Raw genomic sequence first — 7,703 nt, 5'->3', positions numbered from 1 at the left:
TGTTCATTCACCCAATCAGTGGGACTCATTGCTGCCTCCTGACCACCACCACCTCATTATAGGGCCACAATGCAAAACTCAGATCAACAAATAAATATGAATCGTGATGTCAAATAAATACAATACTATATGGTGTTGATCCTTGACTATGAAAAAGTCTCACCAAAGCACATCAATGTCAACCTGTTTGTCCTCTAGAGCGCCGCAGAAAGACACTAGAGTAGACCCTTCTGTCATCTATGATGGACAAGATGTGACTAAACATGGTCCAATAACATTTTATTGTTATTTATAGCTGAATCATTTTCATACACCATGTTTTTGTTATCCAAACATCAACCCATTTGCATAAAACTTTCTAACAGGGGGCTTCCCTCAGAGCAACTCCCGTCTGCCTGATTAGAAGGGCCCGCGAGTTTCCGAGGTCCTTAAGCGTCACGAACAAAATAAATACATAAACAATTGAAGGTTATTTGGATCTCTTAAATATCGGACTAAAAATTAGATTTTTTAAGCTGACGTGTTACAGGATATTTGAAAACAGTCACAACAAAAAAATATCAGCTGTTTTTTTGTTTTTTTGTTTTTTTTTTGAGATTCAACCGAAACATTTTATGTCAAGCTGAAGACTGCTAAATGTTCCAGATGTGAAACCAGCAGATTTAAGTTGAGTTACTCAGCTGTGAGGTTGTTAGACTTTAGTCTCGGCTCCTCTGTTCTATGACTGAAAAGAATCGACGTTGGTTGAGAACGTTTGTCCATTCTCTGGCGGGCTGAAAAACCGAAATATTCCTCAAGATCACTTAATGAAACACGGAGTGTTTTAGGAGCAGGCGCTCACTTCTACATGAACTGTTAACAGTAAAACTTTCCTTTTTCATTCTTCATTAAAATTTTAGCTTGCAGACTCAAAATACACTTCATTTTCATTTTTAATAAGGAAGAGATAATTTGTCATTCCTGTGATTATGTTGGCCTCTTTAGTGGAGGGTCGGTAATATTGTTCTTTTAAAATTTTTATTATTTATTGTTTTACTTTTTTTTTTTTTTAAAAAAAAAAAAATCAGTAAGTTTAGAAATGCAGGAGAAAAACAGAAAAAAACTATCTTCCAAATTTTACATAAGTGTCTGATTTTTAAATGAAAAATTGCTTTAACTACAAAATACATGAAAAAACACTCTAGCCGTGGAAATCACAGAAACGCCCCAACATCTCAACCCGTTGAGAAACGATTCAGTTTAAAGTCTGCGGACTTTCAGGCCCAACTGTGTGTTTCCTTATTAACGGGTCAGTGGAAGCTTCTTCTGCCCTGAAACGTCTGCCTGAGGAGAAATGCAGAGTGCCAATATAAATATCCTGACGTGACAAATGTTCCTCTTCACTCCGAGCCTTATCTCAATCTGATTATAGCTCTGCTGGACACACTACTGTAGTGTCAGCGGCCCGCGGCAGCAGGCAGCATCACTCCTCGGCGGTGGCTGACTGAGAAGGAGGCCGCTGGGTCTGCAGGTGAATTATAAGCCTGTGGTTTCACAGCAAATGGAGCGTGAGGCTGCGGCGCGTCCATAAATCAGATGCCAGAGTGACTTATATATCTGCTTGGTGACGTGTGTGTGTGTGTGTGTGTGTGTGTGTGTGTGTGTGTGTGTGTGTGTGTGTGTGTGTGTGTGTGTGTGTGTGTGTGTGTGTGGCAGCCTGACGTGGCTGCTGACAGACTCCTGACTCTCTGAGTTGTTGCTTTATTCCCCAGTTCAGATCGAACCAGGCGTTGTTCTCTCTGCCTGGTCCCTCACACCATCTCTGCTTCCTTTCATTCCAACCAAAAGCCATGTTTCTGGTTTTATTTCTCATCTTATGCATTTATATTTTTGAACTGATTAATTTAATAGCTATAAAACTAAAATAGACGAGCTTACCAGAGACCACTACTATTTACTACCTGACTGAAAATAATTTTAACGCAGTTCTACGCAGTTGATTTTATTTCTGTAAACGGCCTTATTCCAATTAGGCAGATCAATTAACCACAGACAGCTAATATTCAAGAGACATGGTCCTGCTGTAATACTCTCTGCGGGAGTGGGGAATAAGACGCAGCGGTGACAGAAAATCTAGTGTTCAGTTCTGAATGGATTTAGACAAAGGGGCGACTCCTGCAAAGTTGGGGATATTTTCCGGCGTTCAGATCATTCATAGTTAAAATATAAAACGTCTTTGATTTGTACATCTTACATTAGGAGAAAAATCCCAATAAAAAATTCTTACAAACTCCAGTTGTAAACAACAACACTAGCCAGAGTAATGTAGCTCCTACCTCCTGCTGCTCCCTGCTGCGCTCCTCCTGCCCCTTCTGTAGACAGTCCTCTCACTCAGGCAGCTCCCTGCAGAAGCATGTGCTGCAATCAAAAAAAGTTAAATTTTTCTATATAGCAGCAGAATTGAGCAGATTGTTGGAGGGCACGTGAACCTCCACACACTCCCACTGTCACGTGGTCCGCTCTGGAGGTGGTTTCATTTGCAATAAGTCATGGACAGAGAAATACAAGAAAAAAAAGCCATTGTGGTCCCCAGACTTTTCACCAATTGTTCAGTCTAACTATATCACCAACAGATTTGTGTTCAACATGTTGAAAAAAATGTTTTGTTTGATTGATAAACAAACAAATACACAAGATAGCAAATGAAAATTAGTTTGCAGTCTGTTTTTTTCTCTTTTTAACAATTTTTCTATGCTTACCAAATGCAAACATAATTTTGCTTCATCTGATCCAATAGCAGGCATCATCTTCCTCAGTCTTCTATTGAGTTAGTTTGGTGACTGTAATCACAAAACTGGAAAAGGATCAATAATGGTCCCTATGAAGCCTTGCCGTTATCTTAATAAATGTTTGATTGATACTGAATTTGCAAGTAATTTTTTGACAATTCTAAATGTTAATATGTTGTTGTATTGCTGTACTTTGTTGATATGGACCCAAGTGAAAGCAAGAGAATAGGAGTCTCATTATACTAGTGATAACAGTAACAGGCACACAGGGATTACACTAACAATGGAAGGATCTGTCAAAGAAGTCATTGAATAGACTGGCTGTTAACTACAGGGAAGGTGAATGAGTGACATTAAAGTAGTGTGAAAATAATCAGAGAAAAACAGAGGATCTGAAGAAGAGAGACTAATTAGCACTAAACTGAACTCAGAGTGATCTAACTAATATAGCTAACATATCAGCAACACAGGAAGAGTTCAGGCTCACTAAACAAAGACAAGGAGTACAGATTGCTATGAGTTATCTAAAATAAGGTAGACATGATCATATCACCCGTTTTATCCTCTTTACATTGGCTTCCTCTTCATTTTAGAGTTGATTTAAAATTTTGACTGTTTATAAAGCTTTTAATAGCATTTCCTCTTCTTACCTATCTGAACTGTTAAGTCTTCCTGTTTATGAGAAATCCCTGAGGTCATCAAACCAACTTTTATTAGCTTTCCCAAGGACAAGGCTAAAGCTTTGGGCTATCGGTGGCAGCGCTCCAACTCTGGAATAGTTTCCTTATAGAGCTTTAGGGAAACTGTCTGAGCTCAAGACAGATCTCATTGGACAGGCTCTTAACACCATGCAGCGTAGGGGCATCTCCCTTATTTTTATTGCTGTTTTGTGTTTTCTTTTTCTTGTGATGTATTTTTACTGTAAAGTCACCTTGGTTGGTTGTTGTTAAGTGTTAGATCAATCAATCAATCAATCAATCAATCAATCAATCAATCAATCAATCAATCAATCAATCAATCAATCAATCAATCAATCAATCAATCAATCAATCAATATAGTCCAACTACCAAATGAATTGATGACAAAAATTGGAGACACATTGACTTATGTTTTACTGCCAGATTTTGCCCCTAATTCTCACTCAGGGAAAGTCTTTGTTGGCCTGCTGTAGTTGGGACTTTTTCATGCCATTATGCAAACATAGTAAATATAAACAAAAATAGTAGTGGGCATAATGCAAATGATCATGTACATAATTTCAACCACATAGTGATAAAAAAGTCAAATAAAAAAAGGAGAGAGATACTTGAATATTTAATAAATATTGATGTGTATATGTATTGTTGTATAGAAATAAACTAATCATTCCGTTTTGCACATAAAGGTAAAAGGACTTTTGAAAACATCAATTCTTTAAACCTTTTTTCAAACATTTCTAATTTTTATTTTTGTGCAATCAAGTCCAAACATTATACTACTATTTGTTAAGTTCAAAATAATTATATTGTTAAAATACAGCCACACTGTCAGTCATTCCAAAACCCACAAAGTTCCAAACATTCAACATGTGTTTTTACAAAAACAGTCTAAAATCATATTCACCTGTGGATTAAAGTTCATGTAGTGTGTCCCCAGTTTTTACATTGAGCAAATTTAAGTTTTGCTTTGAGTTCTGAGTGAAGTTGAGTTGAACTGTGAAGAGTTTGGCTGGTAGAAGAAGCTTCCTGCCAACCTCTGGAACACAAATGACTTTACGCTTCTTACTTCCACTCATGTGGGCTTCATTCTGACTTTCATTCTTCTTCTCCATTAGCTTACATCTGTCAGTACAGCTAACATAGAGCTAGCTAGGTATGAACAATGTCAGTCATTTTTAGGTGAAAACATTTAGCCAAAATACGCCACATCACCATGATCTGATGCTCCATGTGTTCAGTGACAACAGAGCAGCAGACTCTAAGCCAGATGATGATGGCAGTGCAGATCAGCTGGATGTTCACTACAGCATGTAGTTCTTCATCTGCATGTTGTTGACACCTAAACTATCCACAAAGCTCTGTCTGTTACTTTTATTAATTATGTGCTACTGGAATAACAACAGCTGGACATCACATGACTTACGCTGGCGCTGTCTTTGTTTGGGCTAATTTGTTCAAGTGCTTTTCAAAAACAATATTCATCAGTAATAAAGGAAGATTGGTCATTTGTTAGAAGCACATCTGTTTAAAATTCCCTTTTATAAATGTATTTAGTAATAGCAGATATTTTATCATTGCAGACTTGTGAACATTTTTCTTATCTTTCAGCATGACCTATATGAGCTCTGCAGGTTATTAAAAAGTTTAACAAATATATTATTTTAAGACTGACATCATTATGATTTGTATCCTTTAACCACTATCATTGTTGTTAATACATCATTCAGAGGTTGATAACAGAAAAAAAGAGAGCGGTGTATAAGCTGCGGGTGATTTTGGCCCTTGCTGACTGTGTTTGGAGGAAGCAGGGGACGTTGGATTGCTGAAAGTCTGGCCTTTGATCTCCAGAACATTTTTTTTTTAGAAGCTTGGAGGGGTGGGAGATGTTGGGGGAGGAGGTGCCTAATCTTGCTGCTTGCAATGTGCTATGGAGCTCTGTGTGTCTTATGGAGTCAAAATGGCGGGGGTTAGATCAGTGTTCATAGTCTATTAACGGGATATTGGTCATTTATTGCTCTCCTCCAGGTCAGTGCTGAAGTGTGAGTGTCTGTACTGCATCACAGAGAGGGTGGGGGTTTCATCGCTCCTGCCCTCTTTAGGCATACTGTACATAATTTTCATGGCTGATCACTTCTCTATCATACAACCAGGTTTTTATTTTTTATTTTTCTTATGTGTGTGCGTAATCAGATTATTTGGGGGTGAGTGGGGGGGGGGGGATTGCAACTTTTTTTAAAACAATTATTATTGTTATAGGTTAAGATTTCCTTGTTCTGTTATCATTAGAATCACTCATGACAGTAGTAGATACTGTTTCATTGAAACTGAAACAGAATTTGTTGAAGATTTTTTTTTTTTTTTGGAAACTGCTCAGACAAAAAGCAATACAACATAACATTTCTTCATTCCAGACTTATTATATGGAAAAGTGGAGCAGCAGCACCAAAGGTCTAAACAATGATTCATCATTAAGTTGGACTTTTTGGTGACTAATAAAGCATTTCCTATCAGGCTTCTCATATGACAGATCCCTAATTTTGTACAGTGAAAGAAAAAAGTACATATTTTTAAGCCAGTGATGACAGACTTTATTAGAGATGGTTTATGCTTTTGGCAATTTGGACTTTTGATGCTAATTTCTTCAGCTGCAGCCTGCTTTAAAATTAACAATGTATGCTTTCTTGGGGGCAGCAGTGGTTTTTTTGTGCAAAATCCATTGAAATAACATTTTATTTAAAAAAAATGTTTTAGTGTTTATTTTCTGCAACTGACTAATTTCTTAACCATAGAACTCTGTTATTTAAAAATGGACATATACAGGCTTTTTCTGATATTCTTTGTAAAGTCATTCTTCCTTATTTTTAAATTTACTCTCATTATTTGAATATTAGACATAGTTTCATAACTGAAAGACTGAAATAATAAATCTTATTTAAATTTTTCAGGTTGATTCCTGCTGCCCATTTATCAGCAACAGTGAACTTTGTGTTCTGCAAGTAAAAACAGTAAAGTAAATGAAGGTTTTATCACTGCTCAATTCTGTGAAGTTTTTATGCAAACTCAGTAATGTGTGGTAGATTCTACAGATGTACCAGAGACAAAAACTCAAATTGTTCTCTTGATAAAACTCACTGGCTCCTGAATTATGAAAAAAATAATAAAGCAGACTTCATAGTCCTAATGTGTTTGCCTGTGTAGTGATGCTGTATTTTGTAATACCACTACTACTACTAACAATAATAATAATCTATTGACAGCAGAACAGTTTGTAAAAGTCATAACCCAACAGTGTAGCTGCTTGTAACCGATGGTTTTTACTTGTACTCAGAATTATAGAGTTTTACAGTTTTGACTTAATGGGAAACATTAAAGTCTACATGTTTGTTCTGTTCATGTTTGTTCTGGAACATGAACAGATCTAACTGCAATGTTTTCTCTGGGGGAAAAAACCCAACAACTCTAAAGGGAGTTTTGATCTATGTACTGACAGGTACACTCTAAAAAGTGTATTTGGGCTGCAGTTCATCTTATGGATTTATTTACATTAATGTCACTTAATTATTTTTGCTTTTGCTATGACAACTTACTTTTTTGTGTTCATTTAACTCAAAACTTACAAATCTTTAACCTGAAGGAACTTTTCACTTTGACTTTACTTAAAACAATTGAGTTCAATGCCAGTTTCGTATCGTACGTCTGACCAACTCAATTTATTATGATCATCCAACTCAATTCATTAAGTCCTTCCATCTCAATTTGCTAAGTTTTTATAACTTAATTCATAAGGGGGTTTAACATGACAAATTTAAGTCACTCTTACTCAAATCATTTATTTTGTTCTAATAAACATTTAAAATCTCTTTGACTTAATTCTACAGAAAGTCAACTCAAACTTTTGAGTAGTTCCAAACTAAATATTTTGGGCTGCAAACTTATTAGTTTGCAGCCTAATACTCTTTTTACAATGTCCTCTAAATACACTCTAACTTAAAAGTTACAAATCTTTTCCTTAAATGGCCTTTTTACTTGAAATAATTAAGTTCTGTCTTCCCTGGTAAGTGACTGTGGCTCTGTGGGTAGAGTAGTCATCTTATGATCAGAAGGTTGAAGGTTCAATTCCAGCTTCTTCCTGCCCAGTGGTGGAAGTACAAGTACTTAGGTACAATTTTCGTGTATCTGTACTTTACTTAAGTAGATTTAATAATGGGTACTTTCTACTTTTACTCCACTACATTT

Source organism: Poecilia latipinna, unplaced genomic scaffold (assembly GCF_001443285.1).
Source record: "Poecilia latipinna isolate Pla-1442-1.1 unplaced genomic scaffold, P_latipinna-1.0 Scaffold977, whole genome shotgun sequence".
NCBI lineage: Eukaryota > Metazoa > Chordata > Actinopteri > Cyprinodontiformes > Poeciliidae > Poecilia > Poecilia latipinna.
The sequence above is the reverse complement of the archived record's forward strand: the minus strand, read 5'-3'. Positions refer to the sequence as shown.